Here is a 19,576-nt window from a genome sequence, read left to right as displayed (position 1 = left end):
GAAGAGGCAAAGAGGAAAGCAGATTGGGAAAAGCAGTGTCTGAAGGGAGCTACTGATTATTAGAAAGACACAGTTTGAGATTGACACCCCACAGTATAAAGAAATACAATCCTAACATTTCAGAATATTCAAACAGTGATTGAAAATTGTAAGCTTCTCACCGTGCTACTGGGTACTGGACCATTTTTCCTAATCCACTTAGGACATCACATTGGAATGCATTTCAAAGGGACGCTTGCTCTCAGAACTAACAACAGATTTTTAGCTTATAAGGAATAAGGCTTCTATCTGGGCCTGGGAGTCAGCTGTATTTGAGTCAGGTTGCTGAGAATGCTCTGGTTTCCCCAAGATTTGCATGAATGAAACTCAGTCTGTACAATTCAGATCCAGAAGTTTGTGTAAGATTTAATACCTGTGACCTGTGACTGAGAGTAGGGAGCAAGAAAAGCTTGGTGTCTGTCAGCATACCATATGTGTGAGGAGAAAAGTCAGAGAGACTGAACAGTCAACAAACTCTTAAAAGAAGGGAGATATGCAAATGAGGGTGATGTCATCATCAGGCAGTGCCTTGTCTCACACCTAAGCGAGGCCTGAGAACTCAGAAGCCTCTGTGTACTTCATTTTGTTACTGTTAGGAAGAGTGACACTCCAAAATTTAACTTTTTTTTCCTGGGAGCTTTGGGCCCTTACATTTTCTTGGACATTATTTTATCTGAGAATACAGATAATGAGCAGACCACAATGGGCCTTTGTGGCATGGACAGGCAGATATAAAGGTGATAATACATGCTTCATCCATCACAGCCTTGAGGACATCACCATAGTGTGGGAGAGTCTATACCTTAACCAAGATGGCAAACCACAAAGAATCCCTCTGTGGATGGCATGGGTTAGAGGAACAAGCAAAGTCATGTTCCATGGAAAAGGAGATAGTGGGTGCAGGGCCTAATGTCTCACACCCTGTATAATATTGTGAAGTTTTAGTAATGTCATAGTAGGGTATCCTATTTCTTCATCTAATGTACACAGGCATGTATACCTAGACATATTTTTGAGTAGTGGTGGGGGCAGGGGGATAAGCCAGCTGAAGGGATCAATGAAAGACTGTATTATGTTGAGTCTAAGAGAGACTGAAACCTTCCCAATTGGGTAGTTAAATAATTAGACTGGCTTTCCTACCTATTGATTGCATGTAGGTGATAAAATACAGAGACTCAAGATAATGTTGGGTTCCTCTTAACATAGATGGAAGAATTTTTCAGTTCCCCACAGCTCTAGAGTCTGACTTTGGCAACAAGTTACTGTGATCTAGTTGTAAGAGTATGTGACTTCCTAAGGGTTAGTGTGATCAGAGAGGAAACATGGGAGAAATCAAAGCAACTGAGAAAAGGCATTGAAAGGGAGTGCACACCATAGGGTAAGGAAAAGCAAGGAAGACCTGCACACAAAACACCCCGAAAATACAAAGGAAGGGGACCAGAATAAACCACAATATAATAAGGAATAATTAACACTATTGGAAAAAATGGATCTGGAACATTCCATCTATGGATGAAGGCTATATAAAGGAGAAGAAAGCAAGACAATTTGAGAGCAAAAAAGATATGAAAAAAAAAAAACTTCCCTCATTTAAAGAAGATCACATTTTTAAAATTGAATTTCCAGAGAAACTTAATGAGAAGCATTATGGAAGCTACCTCTTCCTGGAATTTTAAATGTTAATGGCAAAGAAATATAAAAGGTAGGGAAGGGAAAATGACTGAAAGACACAAGAATTAGATAAGCCCAGAATGACCTACATCATTAAATCTTGAAATAGATTAGACAGCCATCTGCTGGGGGTGAAGGAGTCAGTTTAAAAACAAGTACATCACATTTAACCATCCTAGAAAATCATTCACTGGACATAGACATGGTAAATAAAACACTATCTTTTCTAAGTAGTTCATATGAAGACGGAAAAGTGCTGGAACTTTGTAAGAAATTAGAAGTTGTGTCTAACACACATATGAGAGGGGAAATTTAATAGCCACTGGTTATAGTAGAATCAACTACTTATTATATGTAATGATAAAGGATAGTAAGTATGATATAGTTGATATTTGACTTATTATATTGGGGAAGCAACTCTACCTTGATTTCCATCATAGTGTTCACAACAATGATTTCAGACACTGGACGACCTTGACTTGAACAGTGTAAGTTTTGTCTGTGTGTATGTGTGTATGTGTGTATGGTGTAGGTGTGCATGTGCACATTTCTGTTTGAAAACACAAAATATTACTAAAAATAAAGTTAAATAATAGAGGTTATGATTAAGGATGGAACTGAATTAACAAACCCCCAAATTAGGCAGACTGTATTCCTTTTATTATGTAAAATGATAGGTAAACATCTCCTCAAAAGTATAAACACAACCATTCATATTTATAACATCAAAATATGAAGGAAAGGCAAAGAGATATCAAGAATGTTCTAGGTAACTTCTGAGAAAGGATTACATGGAAAAGTGAACCGTTTTTTTTTCCATTCTTTTTTTTTTATTAGATATTTTCTTTATTTACATTTCAAATGTTATCCCCTTTCCTAGTTTCCCTTCTGAAAATCCCCTATCGTCTTCCCCCTTCACCAACTGGAACCTTTTGCAAGGCATAAGTCAGAGGCTCCCTTGTTTCCTGTCACATACCACACTCTCCCAGCAACCCTATAAGCTGCCTCTGGAAAACACTTGTATAGCATCAAATGTTTTACTGCTCATACAGTTTTCCTGTAGCAAATTATCCATCAATGTCTTGGCAGCTACTGCTGCTGATCACACAACATTCAAAACTATTGGATTCAGGTGTGATTTTCTTTGGTTTTTGTTCAGAGAGACATGGGCCCCTTTACCAGACAGGTGATGCCCAGCAGGAGAGGGCATGAGATCACAGCAATTCTTACTGGAAAATAAAGGACATTCACGAAGTAGGTATTGACAAGAAATTAATAATCTGTGGGTATCTATGGGGCATTTATAACCAGGGTGGGACACATTTCAGGTTGGCTGTGCTATGTTCACGTCCCAGGCTCCTTCAAGCCTAACATGATGGTTGATGTAGCTAGAGCTGAACCCAAAAGTCACTTTTATGAGCAACCCAAGCTAATGTGAAGGTAACATTGACAAGCCAGGCATAAAAGTAAAGACACACACAAAAAATTGTAAGATAAAAAAACTGAATCAAGAAATATTTTAGAAAAAAAAATTTTTAAAGAAATATTTTAAACTGACCTGAAAAACAAACAAATATTCTAAATTTTATATAACTGCCCTTGGATTATTTATGTTGCAGTATGTAATAAAAAGAGTGATTTAGTGAACTTAATTTATGTGTTTAAACCAAGACAGGGTATGGACCAAATTCCACAAAGAAAATGAAAATCACATCTAAATGAGGCAAACTATATAGAAAGACACTATTTTAAAAATTCATAGACATGAAGACAGCCAGTGCAGTCAGCTTTTGTGTATGGCTAACGTCCTTTGGGCTTTCTGGTAAGAAATAAGACATTTTAGTATTCTAAAAAGTTCTGAAAGTCTTTCTTACAAGCACTGATTAAAAGAACAGAATACCAAATGCAGCCAACAGATTTCTTGTGCATTTACTGGCTACTGAGAATACTACACATTTTCTTGTCTCAATCATTCTCAAACTATCCTGCCATGAGATAGCTATACATATTCATCACTCTGACAGCAGAATCATGAATAAATATGCAGATAAGAAAACAGAATTTCATCCCTTTATCTTTTAAATGTGGGACATACATAAAAATAGATACAGGAGAGCAGATTACAAGAACGAACAATAAAAATAAGCAGAGTGCATCCTCTCCTATCCTGATAAAGTAGAGAGAGCAAGGGCAGCTACAGAGCCTTCCACTTGTGTGTGTTCATGGCTCTGCATTCTTCTCCTGACAGTCAGTAATCAAGGCTGAGCATTTAAGAAACCATAGGTTTGTTTCCTCTGTAACTTTTCTTACATCTGTGGATTGCCCATCCCACTGCACCATTCAAGCAATGGGAAGAGGAGGCAGACATGAGAGTGCACAACTGGAAGAGTCTACAAGATGGAAAGTGAGTCTTGTGCTGACTGTCAAGTGATTTTTTTTTTTTTTTTTTTTTTTTTTTTGGACTCTGGCAATGACCTAAAAGACCAGGACAAGGTCAAGATCAGGGTCATTTCAGCCCCAGCAGAATTTCATAACTGGTGGTCTCAAATGAATAACATAAAGAAGAGAGCTTTGCCTCTGAGCATTGCTTTCCATGGCTAAGAATTATTGTCTCTTTGTTTGTCTGTCTGTGTGCATGCGTTTGTGTGCACGCAAGTCACATGTATGCATATGTGGGTGCACATATGTTAGTGTGTGTGCATGTGTGTATTTAATTGAAAGATATTTTTGTTTTTCTATTTCATTAACTCAAGGATAAAGAGAATACTCAGTCTCTATTTTCCTGAGGTAAATATCATAAGAAATTAAGCCAATTAATTTGGTTAAGGGATTTATAAAAAGTATACCTACTACTTTGTAAAAACATATGTAACGCTGATAATGAAGAAACCCCAAGATATAGAACAGCACGGAACATTATGTTTAAAGAAACAAAACAGCTGGCACAATGCAAAGGAGTTATTTCTATTGAACTCTGAGGTAAGCTTTTCTGTATTCATTTAGGAATATAATCAATAATCATAAAGCATTCATGTCTAATTTCACTTCCCCTAACACACCAAATCCACAGGCAAACACAAAAGAGACAGCTGAGAAGCTCAAAACTTGAAAAGATTCCAAATTCTTCTGCCCAGATGTCTACATTTTTCAAAGTTCTGTTGAAAACTAACTTACAAAAGCCCAACTGAAATACTGAGCCACATGCTTCTTCCTTGATTTATGTAGCGTGAGAAGCAACCGGCTTCTCATGCAAAAGGCAAGCTCAATTTCATGGATTTGATCTTCATTTATAATGAAACCTGTCACTTCAATAAGACCTTCCTAAAGCCTTCCTCCCCTTCAACCTTCCTGAACACCAAGACCTGAAATGTGGCATCTCATAGCTGCTCTTTTACTTCCTTACTTTTTAAAAAAGACTGAGAAAACTGTGGCAGAACAAGTCTCCCCAGCACGGAAGGAGGCATGTACAAAAATGTATTGTCTTATAAGTTTTCTATTTATGCCATATAAAAATATGCAAAGAATAGGCCATTAGGTTATAGTCACAGAATATCCAAGCTCATTTTCATAAAGGTCAATATTTCCCAATTTAGGCAAAAGTTAAACACTGGAAATTCAGACCTTTAAAATTGTGAAGGACATGCTTTTAGGTTCAACACACCATACACTATAATCTTAGACTAATTTTTCATAGAATTGTGGAATGTATAATGAGGCTTCTTTCTTTTTGTGTTGGATAACTGTAGATAGACAAATAAATACCAGATACATACATACAGATGATAGATATTTTAAGGTAGATATTGGAGAGACAAATTATAGAGACAATGATAAGTGATGGATTAATAGATCATTGAAAGATGGCAGGATATATATATATATACATATATATATGTATGAAATGATAAATGATACATACAAAGATGATAGAGTGATTGTAGTTAAATGGTGGGTGAATGAAAAGAGGGCAACAAAGATACATAGATGATTATTGATGATAAATAAATAATAATGATAAATGACCAATCAATCAACCACTGTATCACACATTTCGCTAGGAAGTCTTTGTAAGCATTTTTACTTGGCTTCACACAGTTGATATTGAGAAGAACAGTGGAAACAGAGATGGTTCTTAACTGGGTTCTCAGTGTTATAATCAGTCACCAGTCAACAATATTTGACAACATACAATACATAGATACAGCTTCAATTTAAAAACCAGTGAAATTTGATTTTTTCTTCTTAAATATAAAATAAAGCCAACCCTACCTTGTCTGTAGAGCTAGAGGGGGCATTCAGAGCATGGCAGCGTACATTCCTGTAAACAAAAGAAACCATTGAGCCCAGGCATTTGAAAATTGGCAGAATTATGAAATTCTAGGAAACTGATTGCAGACTCCTAAATATTTCTTCATAAGTTCTGGAGCAGTTATATTTTTTTGCAGTACTAGTTATCACAGACAGAAACTCTCTCTCTCTCTGTGTGTGTGTGTGTGTGTGTGTGTGTGTGTGTGTGTGTATGAATGAGAGAGAGAGAGATAGACAGAGAGAGAGAGAGAGAATAAATGGTATTACTTATGTTTAAATGTCATATCCACTTATTTTTATTTTCAGTTGTTCTAAGGTTCAAGGACTGATTCCAATAGAAATTTGAAATTCTTCAAATTTTACAGGAAGTCCAAAAATGATGCACCACGTTTAGATTTGTTGAATGAATATTTTTATTAGGATTGGGCAGTAAGTGTATTTGTGTAATATGTTAGCCATATAAGAGTAATAAAATGATAAGCAACACTCTTCCATTGTCTCCATCAGCACCTGTCTACGAGTTCTTGCCCTGTGTGAGTTCTTGTCCTGACTTCCTTTGACGATAAACAATGATACAGAAGTTTAAGTCAAATTAACCATTTCCTCCCTGGCTTGCTTTTGGTCATGCTGTTTCATAGCAGCATTGTAACCCTAACTAGGACAGGTTTAAACATGAACTTATGAGTGACAGCATTGAGAAAAATAAGTTCCTTAACTGTGATTAATTCATTTTGACAATAAACTGTTTTTCACCTTCCAAAAAAAAAAAAAAAGTAATAAATTGACATGCAGAAAAAACTATACACATTACATGGTTTGTTAAAAATGCAAGGAGAATGTATTTCAGACTGTTATGTTTTGAAGCTGACAGAAGTAAATTTTGAGTCAAGTAATAAGTGTGTTGCTTTTATGTTATTTTTACAATTTTATTTGTTATTATTAGTTGTATGGATGTTAATGTGTGTCTATAGATATGTCCACACACATGTAGGTGCCTGTATAGACCAGAAGTCTCAGATCCACTGGACTTGGAATTATAAGCACTTGTGAGGTGCTTAATGGAGCGCTGGGATCCAAACTTGTGACCTTTTCAAGAGCAGCACATGTTCTTAACAGATGAACCATCTCTCCAACTATCTATTTTGCATATTCAAAAAGCATAAAACGTGCTTCTTTGGTTTTGGGACAAGATATGTGAGTTAATGTTGTTGAGAAGAGATGAAATCCCTACTACCAACCCTGTACACTCCTTGAATTTGCCAGTGATCTCAGCAATTCACTCCATATCTCAATTTCCACAAAAATATGGATGGCTCTCAATATATACATAATAAATTGGATTACATGTTCAATCTCATTGTAAATTATATTCTCAGTAGAATTTGGAGTTTTGAAAGAATATAAAAATAAGACTAAACAGGTGCCAGGAGCCTTGAGTCCCGGGTAGCTGTGGAGTCACAGAGTAGGACTCTGGTGATGGCTTTAAAGTCTGAGAGTCTTGGGGCTTTCTAGCTCTAGAATTAAACTGAAATATTGATGATAACTTCTAAAAAGTCCTAAAAACTTTCTTGCTCTTTCTGAGGGTAAAAGGCTGCTGGTTTAGGCAATTAACACCTGTAGCCTAACAGTGGAGGCTTAAGCAATGCAGCCTTTGTTCTATCTCAGCAGGAAATGCTGGGCTCTAACTTTCTGCCTGCTAGTCAGAAGTCACAAGAAGAGAAGACACTAAGATAAGTGATTATAGAGTTTATTGCTAAGTTGTAAAAAGTTTCCTATGAAAGCTATCTAAGGGGAATAGTGGAAAGATCCTAAGTGGGTAAAGAGAAAAAATTTCTAAGTGGGAAAGGGAAAAGATTCTAGTCTAAGTGGGGAAAGGCAAAAAAAAAAAAAAAAAAAAAAAGTCTCTCCTCTATTGATCTTGCTCTTATCTCTTTGTCCTCAGTATTTATACACCTTTCAGAATACATGATCACATGTTACAAAGTTCATTACAAGTTCACACAAAAATTCAAATCATAAATTGAAATAGAAGTGTACAACAGTGAATGTGTGCATGCAAATCCATTAGGAGTAATTATCTGGCTAAGCATCCATCACCTGTCTCAGCTCCACAGGTTCACTGAAGGCTTAAACCATAACTAAGTTATTAGAGAAGTTTTGTATAGATAAACCCAGTCTATATTTTATCTTCTGTCCTAACACCTATAATAAATCATTAGTTCCCTTTTTATGACCATTGGTTAATTGTTTTACAACCTCTTGGAATGTGCTCTGGGTAGGAGAAAGCCTTGTTACCATCTAAGAGAAATTGGCTGGTGACACTTAGGAGGCTGACATAGTTCTCATTGCAGCTTTGACTATCAGAAAAGGACCTAATAGCAGTCCCATTATAAAAGAGCTTAAAAATCACAGATATAATTTTAGGAATTCTTATAGAATCATCATTAAGACTTATGTCATATATTTGTCAATATAGCCTCACTACAAGATAGTACATCTTCGTGGATCTGCAGAGATCTGCTCCAAAAGGGTGTGTTACTACTTAGTGATTGCTATATATGTTTAACGATAATAAGAAAAGCATATGAATAGCAGGAATTTTTCCTAAAATGAGTCCCTCACAGCCTTGCTTAATGAGAGCTCACCTGTCGCAGATTATATAATATTCCGAGGCAGGCCACTTCAGGATGAGATCATGAGATCATCTGCTAGTTATTAACTTGCCCCATTATGACTCCTGACAAACAGGTAAGTCCAGATGTATTTGCTGATATTAATATGAATGCAAAGGTGCTGAAGTAAGGATATGTGGACTGAAAGCAAAGGCATCGTGCTGAGGTAGGGTACAACCTGAGCCTGTGCTTGGGGACAGAATATATCCTGCAAGTCAATATTTTACCTATAAGACATGCACCACACTTAAGACAAGAAATGGATGCAATTTTGTCATTGAAAGAACGAGTGTCATTCAAGACATTATTCCATGAGAGGAACTCAGCAAATGAAGCTCCTGTAAGTAATTTACTTGTGAACTCATAATAGTTATTTCTGGAAGGAGCTGAATCTAAAGCAGAAGAAGGCTGGATTCTGATACACTGAGATGATGCTAAATTCTTATGCACAAACTATTTCCCATGAGATGTTTGGATTTTTATACACCCTTTCCTCTTCATATTTTATTACTCATTACAGGAATACAAAATGAATGTTCACCTGTGATGTACTGGTGTTTTATTTTCTCCTTGGCTAAAACAGTAACTAGAATGGCCTTCTAAATTTTAGACACTTACCATATGAGAGCTTATACTTCTGTTTTATGATTTAAAACATGCTTTCTATATTTTAATGATATATATAGTTGGAAGATGTGGTAATTTTTGGCTAAAAGGCTCTACAAACAATACATATAGATTACTAAATCATTTTCAATGATGAAGTTGTTGAATGCACAACCGAAATTCTAGTGCTTTGAAGGGACAGACAAGATACGTTCAAACTCATTGAGTCCTGAGTCTTGTGAGATACATGTGTGATTGGAATCCCTCTTGACTAGAGGAAAAACTCCACTGATCATTAATCTGTCAGCTCTGTGAGGTAAAACAACACCCTGCCTGGTAAAACATGCCTAAGGAAACAGTGGTGGCTCACTGGCATGTATGTGAGTAACCAACCAAGTTCTGATTGAATTTAAAGCCCAGAACAATGCATACTATCATTATCAGGACCAAGAACATAGCCACATCATAGGCAAAGGTAAGAACCTACTATTATTATTTTGCTAATATAATACTAAACTAATTCCAAACAATGTCTTATTAGATCCAAAGACTGTGGTGTCTCTTGAACCTCATCAGAGACTCTATTTGTAGTAGATAATGATTAACACAAGAATCCTCAAGTGGCAAAGGTATAGAGAATAGATGACTGCTAAGTGTCATCTGATTAAAAGAAGTGTTTTAAAATAGCAATTAGCCAAGCCTCTAAGGAAAATTTCTCAGTTGTTAATCATGTATTTCCTTTGTTTTGAGTACACGGTTTATTATAAGAAAATAAGTTGAAGTATGTGTACTGCAACCAACTCATTCTGCTGTTGTTATCATGTTGCAAGGTTTTTAGTAGCAGACATTTATCTGAAGGGAACCTTGGATACTATTAACCCGGTCTATCTAGCCTTTGGTCATCTAGAAGCATATTGGTAAGTAGATTTTTAAAATCATACATGTAGGGCTAACTCCTAGAATGTACAAGTCTCAAGAAACAAATAAGATACAATGGACATATATAAGTAAGTGATATATGCTCAGTCTCCAAACATCCACAGAAACTGACAAAGGTAGGGAAAATTGAGGTAGACACATCTTGAGATTCTGACCGGCATGGACACAGCAGATAAAAATGTTTGGTTTTTTTTTAGCAAAGACACTAAGTAAATTAGTGATATAGATTAAAATGAGTGAAATTCCCAAAGGGACAAAGATATTTTATTCTTTATCTTTACACCAAAAATATTTGATTTTATTCATGCCTCATGAATTTCTTCTCTGTTGCTTTTGACTTTAAAATATTCCTACCATTTCTAAAAACATAAATATGTCCAGAGAATAAATCCTAATATTTTAACAAACAACAACAGATATCAATGGGAAGAATCATGGTAAGACTTAACTATCAGCTTCATAATTGTGTATAATGTGGATGTTAAAGTTCAATTCAATTAAAAAATTAAATCAAGTTATCCTAAAGATATTCCCAATATGGTATATTATCCAAAACATTCCAATATCAGGAAAACTAAATCAATCAATATTACTCTTATCTTGTAATTAAGGAATAAGGAAGTTCCTAGCCACCACATTACTTGTTTGAGGGATTGTGTAAATAATATACACACACATACATGTGAGGAGCGGGTGTGGCATCAGTCCCAAGATGGCGCCCAGGACTGCTGCTAAGTCTTATGACTTGCACCTGACTTCCTCATACACCTGAAAATAAGTCACAACCATCATGAAAACTGCGCAGGTGCACCACGATGCTGGCGGTGTAAGCAAGTCCATATTTGGTGGAGATGTGCCCCTGCTGCCCTGATTGGCTGAAGCCTCATGCCTGGTGAGGTGACATGGCCTACTGTGAGTGAATGGGGGCTGAGAGTATATAAAAGTGAGAGGCCCAGGGTTCCGGGGAGAGAGATGAAGAGTGAAGCTTGCTGAATAAACTGCTGCTAGAAGAACTGGTGGTCATGTCGTTCTTGCTGGTCGAGAGCAGATGCAACACATACATACATACATACATACATACATATATGCACACACACACACACATATATATACACATACATAAAAACACACAACATAAATTATATATACATATATAATACTATGTAATTTATACTAATATACACTAATATATTATTACATATAATATATAATACATATAACATATACTAATGTATTTAATAAACTATATATAGTATATACTGATATACATACTTATATATGTATGCTATATATATACATATATATGTATAAACACACACATATATGGAATGAACTACAATCCAGAATTGGAAGGGTCACCAGTAACTCTAATCTGGAGGCTAGGAGATAGAAGTTTCTGACCTGGATCTTGGTATAGAGATCTTGAGGCATAGTGGCTATGGATTCCAGAAGATTAAGATAGAGAGATCTCTGAGTTCAAAGTCATCGGGGATTAAAGGTGTGGTGGTACACATCTTTAATCTGGGCTACACCTTCTGCTGGAGACCATATAAGGACATTGGAAGAAGGGAGTTATGCTCTCGCTCTTTTGCCTGCTTGCCATGTGGGACTGAGCAACTGCTCGATCCTTGGACTTCCATTCACAGCTACTACTGAACCATTGTTGGGAATTGGACTGCAGACTGTAAGTCATCAATAAATTCCTTTACTATATAGAGACTATCCATACGATCTGCGACTCTAGAGAACCCTGACTAAGACAAATTGGTATCAGCATAGTGGGGTATTCTTGTGACAACCTGACCATGTTTTGGGGAGGACTGTGGAAGGACTTTGGAACTTTGGGCCAGAAGATCCATTCAGTGTTAAGAGCTCTGTGGGATGTTGTGTAGGAGCTTAGAGATAATGTTGAAAACAGTGCAGAAGATGGAGGCCTGGCTTGTGTAATTTCAGAGGGAAGATTAAAGACTCTTTTCAGGGCCATTGCTATTTTGATTGAGAAGATTCTGTGCTTCTGGTTAGCTGGGTCTGAAGAATCAGCTGTGATTAACAACATACCAGAACTACTAAAGTGAAAACTTTGCATTACTGGGACTATTGATGCCAGTTAGCTGGAGCTAAGAAATTAGCTGTGATTAAGAAGAGACCAGCATCATTGAGGTGACATCTTCTAGAAAGTGTTTTCTGAGGGCACAAAGGCTGTGTTCCAGAGATAGCCAAGGTTGTACCTTGTGTTGTGGCTGGACTTAGTAATATGTAAGTTACCCAGGTGGTACTGGTTTTGAAGGCATGAAGGAGTCACGCAGAGAAGCTAAGGCTCAGCTCTGTGAGAGGCCATGGAAGGCCATTGGTGAAGGTGCAGCCTCAGTTGCAATTGATGGCCTAGGATTGAAGGGGTCATGCAAAGTAGTTGAGGCTTGGCACCATGAAGAGAGCCTATAAGAGGATATTATTGAAGCCAAGTTACAGTGGAAGACAGCAGCATTTTGGAGATTCCAGTACCATGAGATGACCAGCAAGAACAGCAGCAGCAGTGGAGTACAGGCAGCTGGAGCCTAGAAGACAATGTATGTGCTACAAAGGACAGGGCTGGAGAAGTGACCAAAGCCCTTGGAGGAGCCCAGAAGATCATGAGTTGGATCCAAGATAATGGACAGTTGGAGATTGATTTTTGCTTTTGATTGTAACTGTGCCCTGATATTTTTCCCTCTTGAAGGAAGTATTTGAGTGGAGCCCACAGTTAAGAGACTTTTAATTGTAAAAAGACTTTGGATTTTAAAAGATATTGGATATTTAAAAAGGATTGTACTTTTAATATGTAAAGACTATGGGACATTTAAAGTTGTTTAGATCTTGGGGATGAATAAGAAACTAAGGGTTGAGGCGTACTAGTGATGTGTTTGTGTGCCAAGTTGACAAGGGGTCAATTGTACTGGCTAGCTTTGTGTCAACTTGACACAGGCTGGAGTTATCACAGAGAAAGGAGCTTCAGTTGGGGAAATACCTCCACAAGGTCCAGCTGTAAGGTATTTTCTCAATTAGTGATCAAGCAGGGAGATCCCCTTGTGGGTGGTACCATCTCTGGGCTAGCCGTCTTGGTTCTATAAGAGCAGGCTGAGCAAGCCAAGGGAAGCAAGCCAGAAACATCCCTCCATGGCCTCTGCATCAGCTCCTGATACCTAACCTGCTTGAGTTCTGGTCCTGACTTCCTTGGTGATGTACAGCAGTATGGAAATGTAAGCTGAATAAACCCATTCCTGCCCAACTTGCTTCTTGGTCATGATGTTTGTGCCGGAATAGAAACCCTGACTAAGACAACTAATATATTATTATATATTATTTAACACATATAATTAGTGTCTTCGTCAAGGTTTCTATTCCTACACAAACATCATGATCAAGAAGCTAGTTGGGGAGGAAAGGGTTTATTCAGCTTACACTTCCACATTGCTGTTCATCATCAAAGAAAGTCAGGACCAGAACTCAAGCAGGTCAGGAAGCAGGAGCTGATGCAGGGCTTGCTTTGCCTGGCTTGCTCAGCCTGCTTTCTTATAGAAATAAAACCTACCAGCCCAGGCATGATACCACCTACCATGGGCCCTCCCACCTTTGATCACTAATTGAGAAAAAGCTTTACAGTTGGATCTCATGGAGGTATTTCCTCAAGGGAGGCTCTTTTCTCTGTGTTAACTCCAGATTGTGTCAAGTTGATACACAAAACAAGCCAGTACAATTAATATAACATACATAGTATATACATATACACATACATAATTTTATATAATTATATAATTTATATGTATACTTAAATGCACATATATAGAGTTACATGTGGCATATATATGTATATATACACAGACATATATAGCACTAACATTGTGGGCTTTGTCTACTTGTAGCATTTTAGTACACAGCCTGAGAAACCAGCACACAACCTCTATGAAAATTCTCTTGTGCCCACCTGCTTCCTCCAAAAAGAACCACAGCATTAGGTGAACAGCTTCATTTCCAGGGAAGGTAGCCTGAGAGGGCATAGTAATCAGCAGGAGACAAATGGAAACATTTAAGAAGCACAGTCAAAGGAAGGCAGCTAGTCTCTTCCTGACCCTGCTGGTGTGAGGATGAAAGTGAGCTACAGCAGTCACCTGAGCTCACCTGTTGGTCTCCTACCTTTGGGAAGGTTTCCCTATACTCACAGGCTTTATAGACTAATTAGAAAAGTAGTCTCAAATCTAAGTAACAATCCTCTTCTGAAAATCATTCCACGAAGTTTCTCAATCCAAGGAGGAGCCTATTATCTGAATCTAGACTGTCTAGGTATCAGAAAGTCCTGTTTACTCCTATCTGTGGGACAGCAAAGCACCCCACTAGAATCACACACTCATTGTCTCCCATAGAAGGATAATAGAAGGTGCTGGCCTCAAGACCCAGAAGCCCTGAGATCCTTCCCCTGTGACCAGGGCATGGTCCATTGACACTTGGCGATTCACAGTTTTCTCAGAATGAAGGCAGGGCACAGACAGCAGGCTGACCAACAGGGAAATAAGTTTCATTATTTGCTATCAAAATCTCCTAGAGTAAATTGCACAAAACAGACTTAGAAGATGATTAACAGTGGAAAGGTTATTTTTTCATCAGTCATGATTTCATAATGACATATCTGAAAATCTTCATATTATCACTACTAGAATTTACCAATTGTTCCTAGTGATAAATCTAATGCAAAATTTTTTGATGGTATGATAGTAAATATCCTCCATCCAGCTGTTGGAATCAGAGACACATAGCCACTAATGGCTCAATATAAGGAAAACAAGCCATTGAAAACTTTCTCTGCCAACTATAGCACAGTAACTGCTTATGCTTTCTATCTTGGTACTGAGTGACTAAAATTAATTAACCTTAAATCTCCTTTCATATTTCATATTGGGGTGGAAAAGAAATGACTATAGATGAAGAGTGGGTTTTTTTGATTTGTTTTGTTGTTGTTGTTGTTATTGTTGTTGTCCTATTTCAAGAAGGTAAAACAGGATTATGGCAGATGGGCAGATGATTTTGCCAACAGGGATATCTAATGCCAGAACAGGGCATCTTCATTAGGGATTATACTGCCATAACAAAGACCATAATCAGATACAACTTGGAGAGAGAATGGTTAATTTCAGCTTACAGTTCAGATAAGACTTCACCACAAGACACTACAAGTGTCTGCTTGTAGCTCACTTTCATCCTCACACCAGCAGGATCAGGAAGAGACTAGCTGCCTTCCTTTGACTGTGCTTCTTAAATGTTTCCATTTGTCTCCTGCTGACAAAATCTAGTGGGAAGTTAGGGCAGGAACTCAAATTAGGAACCTGAAAACAGAAACTGAGGCAGATCTATGGATGAAGTATGAGGGTACTTACTACCTTGTTCCTCATGGCTTCTTCCAATTGTTCAACTCAGAATTTCCTACATAGGGAAGCACTGTACTGAATGCCTATGGGTGGATTGCCCTACCAATCAATCAATATAGTTCCCCACCAACTTGTCTAAAGGCTAGTTGTGTAGAGGCATTTTCTCAATTAAGATTCCCTCTACTCTACCCAGGTCTAGCTACATTTGAGTCAAGTTGACAAAAGAAACCCAACGAGTACACAGTGAAAGCAGAGCATTGCATCTACCACAGTCATTCTCTGCTTTCCATGTATAACATCTCTGAATATCTGTGCTTTGTCTCCCTAATGTCTCTAAAACAAGGAAGGGAGAAGGAGAGAGCATGGATTTTAAGACCACTTAGCTATGTGTTCATGGTACATTTTCCACTGGGTAAGTGATGGTGGTAACATTGGACATTGCAACATATGCTAAAAACAAACAAATGAACAAAACCCAACAACTCTGGTCCAATCAACAAATAGTGACTTTTATTTCTTATTCTTACCTGGCAAGACATTGATGAATGTTCTCATTGCCCTTCTTTTACTCAAATTAAAGAGCAGAGTGAATGTCACCAACATCTTGGTGGGTGGTACTAATGAGGAGAGAGAGTGGATGAAAGCAAGCAGCATCACCACAGTGAAATGAATGTGACAGTAAGTCCTCTTGGGGAAGTCATCCCATCACCAAAGAAGAGACTCATGGCTCTTGTGAGAGTGACACACCAGTTGTGATGAGTGCTCAGAGGAGAGGATGCAAAGCACTACTTGATACACACACACACACACACACACACACACACACACACACACACATGCATACATATATATATATATATGGTGAGTTGAAGCTAATGTGTGTGTGTTCCCTGACTTACAAATATGCACCACATACTTGTCAGTTCAGACTCCATAAGCTTATAAGCTGAAAAGTAAGCTTTGTTCTCCCTTATAGTGTTTGCCTATATAGGCTTATCGTGTTATTGTCACTGCAAAATTAAAATAAAATAAAATAAAATAAAATAAAATATGAAAAATGGAAGCAGAACAAAATGCAAGTGTTAGACAAAAATCATTTCAGCAAAATCATGGGGGTCTAGACTCATGGACATTCTCAGCAATTTAAACAATAGAGCTGAGTTTTCACAAGACTGACTGGCATATCCTACCCATCACCAATACAGCAGCAAACTTCCATCCAGGGTACGCAGTGGCAACACCAGCCTATGTACTCTGTGTGCATTCCACCCAGAGAAAGATCCTTACTACTAAAGCATATGTGGCAGCTACTATTTTGGAGACTGTGGTTAGCCTGGTTCTTCTCATGACATTGTTCTACTTCTTGCAGCAAGACATCAACAACCTCAGTGTATTGCTTTTATTGGATTCAATGTAAGTCAAGGAAGTAATTTCACTCTAAAATTAAAGATAAAAGCAAAGTGGAACCATAGAACATTGCCCCCTGGGCTCTGTATCTCTTCTTTAATTTGAGATTCGTAAAATTACATCTTCAGATTCAAATTGCATTCAAACTTATTATATTTTACAAATATATTAATTTAAATCTCAGGGTTTACAAAGAGTAAAAGAAGTAACATCTGCCCATTTATATATCTCTGAACCATAAAACAATACATCCGTCAGAACTGCATATCCATCTATGCAAAAATACAAAAGGAGTATAACTCATCCCAACTTCAATATCCATGTGGCAAACTGAAATTAATCTCCATCAAGGGTAAATATTTGCCATTCTTCGTTTAATCTTGTCTTAGATCAATGGTATGATGGTAGGTGAAATATCTCCAACTGAAAAAAATATTTCTATTATAGGACAGGAAAATAACTTCATAATCATTTCACATAAATTGTTAATGGTACCTTGTCAGAGACCATCCCGTGAGAAAGTGAGCCCTTCACAATCTCCCTAACAGGCCAAAGGGCCTTGTACTAAGAGCTGGTTGTCACCCCCCTTCGTCCTTATTCCCTTCCTAACACCTAAGGCTGTAAAATTTGAATAACAGTCCCCTCTTCCCTATCTCTTCCTTAGTTCCCATGACATCCAAGGACATGAGCTGCGCCAGAGCCCAGCTTGACTCCCAAGGCTGTTGAGGAGAATCAATGTTCCGGGAGATAAGATGCAAAGTACCCGCTGCTTGGCGCCTGACTTCGGGCCCCCATGTCAGCAGATGCCCACTTCTTTGTTCTTTGTATAATTCTCCCTCGACCCCTCCCATATTCCCCACGATGTATGCTTTAAAAAGAAGGCACCTCAGCCTAATAAACGAGGCCTCGATAGGTACCCTTCCTGGTCTCCTGCTCTTCTTTTTGTTCCTCCCATCTCCTTCCAGGTTTGCGGTTCCCCTCGCACCCACGAATAACTGAATCCCGCGGGACGGATAGTACCTCCACGTCAAAGCAGGGGAAGGAGGATCAAGAAACAATTTAGGCATGGTGGTTCATGCCTGTAACTCTAACACCCAGGAGGCTGAGGCAGGACCATTACTGCAACTTCCAAGTCAGTCTGGGCTACTTAGTGAGGTACTTCCTTAAAGACAAAAATAAGACAGGAAGAAACATGATGGGAAAGATCTCTTATCTTCTCTAGGTGTCAGCATAGGCTATAACACTTAGACCCCTTGATGCAATGATATACTCAAGATGAAGATGGAAGTCCAACGAATGAATAGGTGGAGAATATTTTCTTTTGCATCTCTGATCAGCACAACCACTTTCAGCCTTGTCCATTTTCTAACACACCATTTTAGACACTGTGGATCATTAGAAAGTCAACAGGGAACCCAGATGTGTAGCACAGACCTGTGATCCTATTCTGAAGAGACTGAGGCAGGACAATCACATACTTGAGGCTAATTGGTATTACAAAATGAGTTCCAGGATGGCCTGTCCTATAGAGTGAAATCTTTTCTCAATCAAAACAAATAAAAACCATAGAGGACAGAGATAAAGTAAGAGAAATGAAAGCCCTGCTTTGAAATTGTTATTTTCATAATAATAAATCACCATCTATTAAATGTTTTATAATTATCACAATCTATTACAGTTTCTATTGTTATGCTGTAAAGAAGAAAATAATATCAACCCTTCAGAATCCTTAAGAGAAATCCAGTGTACTGGGTATGAATAAAGGTATCATAATTAAATAAACTGCAGGGAAATATTAGCTACTCAATCCAGGCCTTGCTATTAGTCATATTACCTAGATTCTGGTTTGGTTCTCTGTCGCTATGGTAAAACACTAGCCAGAAACAACCTGGCAGGAAAGGTACTAATTTTATCTTGCAAGGTGTAGACCTCCATTAAGAGAAGTCAGGCAGAATTTCAAGGCAACAACCTAGAGGCAAGCACTAAAGCAGAGACCTGACAGTACACTGGGTTTATAAGTATATTCTATCACTCCTAGCACTCACATGCATTTCTTCCATCTTTTCTCTTGAGAAAAGATATAAAATAGTATCCCCAAGTGGATGCTGGCTCCAATCCTTTGAAAATTATTGTTATATGCTACCCCCATAAATATATACAAGCACGATTGTATTTCTTTTACTGAAATCCAAGCTTAGTTTGTATGAGGAATTTTTATTTGAGAAATTACGGATTCAGGTGATAGAGTTTCGAAACACATTATCAAATATGTGAAACCCTACACTGAGACATTTGTCATGTTCCCTTTCATCTCTAATTCGAGGAGTTAATTAGCTGACCTCTTGGCCATGTTGTGGAGCGCCACAACAGTTCAGACCATGGTAGATCACTTACAAACTGTTAAGAAATGTCAAATCCTAGGACAGTGCCAGGATGGGAAAAGGCAAGCTTTTCAAAAAACTAGGTCATGAGAGTGTCTTACTCTAATCCTCAGAACGCCAGACAGGCTTGACTTTTAAAAAATGAAAACAGGGCTCC

The 19,576-nt window shown here is 37.8% G+C and overlaps 1 protein-coding gene across 14 annotated transcripts in view; it reads right to left on the bottom strand.

Moving 5' to 3' along the window:
• Pcdh15 (protocadherin 15) overlaps positions 1–19,576 on the bottom strand; it is a 1,553,555-nt gene that overhangs the window by 929,065 nt on the left and 604,914 nt on the right. For all 14 annotated transcript variants that reach the window (XR_001779427.2, XR_001779431.2, XR_001779430.2 and 11 more), the window contains one exon: positions 5,980–6,028. The gene's annotated coding sequence lies outside the window, so the exon portion shown is untranslated. The remainder of the gene's footprint in view (positions 1–5,979; positions 6,029–19,576) is intronic.

This window comes from Mus musculus, chromosome 10 (genome assembly GCF_000001635.26).
Source record: "Mus musculus strain C57BL/6J chromosome 10, GRCm38.p6 C57BL/6J".
Lineage (NCBI taxonomy): Eukaryota > Metazoa > Chordata > Mammalia > Rodentia > Muridae > Mus > Mus musculus.
The sequence above is the reverse complement of the archived record's forward strand: the minus strand, read 5'-3'. Positions and strand labels throughout refer to the sequence as shown.